Source organism: Propithecus coquereli, unplaced genomic scaffold, assembly GCF_000956105.1.
Source record: "Propithecus coquereli isolate 6110/MARCELLA unplaced genomic scaffold, Pcoq_1.0 Scaffold73, whole genome shotgun sequence".
Classification (NCBI taxonomy): domain Eukaryota; kingdom Metazoa; phylum Chordata; class Mammalia; order Primates; family Indriidae; genus Propithecus; species Propithecus coquereli.
The window spans coordinates 261,276-261,812 of NW_012153396.1; the positions used below are offsets into that span (position 1 = coordinate 261,276).

The 537-nt window shown below is 49.5% G+C and overlaps 1 protein-coding gene across 1 annotated transcript in view; it reads right to left on the reverse strand.

Annotated features, from left to right (window-relative positions):
- The window catches only part of PYROXD2 (pyridine nucleotide-disulphide oxidoreductase domain 2), a 27,178-nt gene that overhangs the window by 15,203 nt on the left and 11,438 nt on the right, over window positions 1-537 (reverse strand). The gene's annotated exons all lie outside the window — the stretch shown is intronic.

A 537-nucleotide genomic window follows, 5' to 3' on the forward strand; every position in this document is an offset into this window, starting at 1 on the left:
CACGTCATGCCACACCACGTTACATTACGCTGCACCACGCCACGTCATGCCACACGTTACACTACGCCGCACCACGCCACGTCATGCCACACCACACCACGTCATGCTCGTCTATGCCAGGGACTATAATAGGGTTTACAGTGATTATCTCTCAACAACTTTGTAAGTACAGTCACCTGTTACTTAACGGCAGATATATGCTCTGAGAAATATGTGATTAGGTGATTCTGCCCCATGAACACCATCGAGTGCACGTACACGACCTGGACGGTGTGGCCTGCTACACACCTAGGCTGTGTGGTGTGGCCTGTTGCTCCCAGGCTACAAACCTGTACAGTGTGTGACTGTACCGTACTCTGTAGGCAACTGTAACACGATAGTTAAGTATTTGTGTATCCTAACATATCAAAACACAGAAAAGGTCCAACAAAAATATGGTGTAAAAGGTAAGTGCACACCTGTATAGGGCACTGGCCATGAGTGGAGCTTGCAGGACGTGAAGTTGCTCTGGGGGTCAGTGAGAGAGCGGCGAGCGAA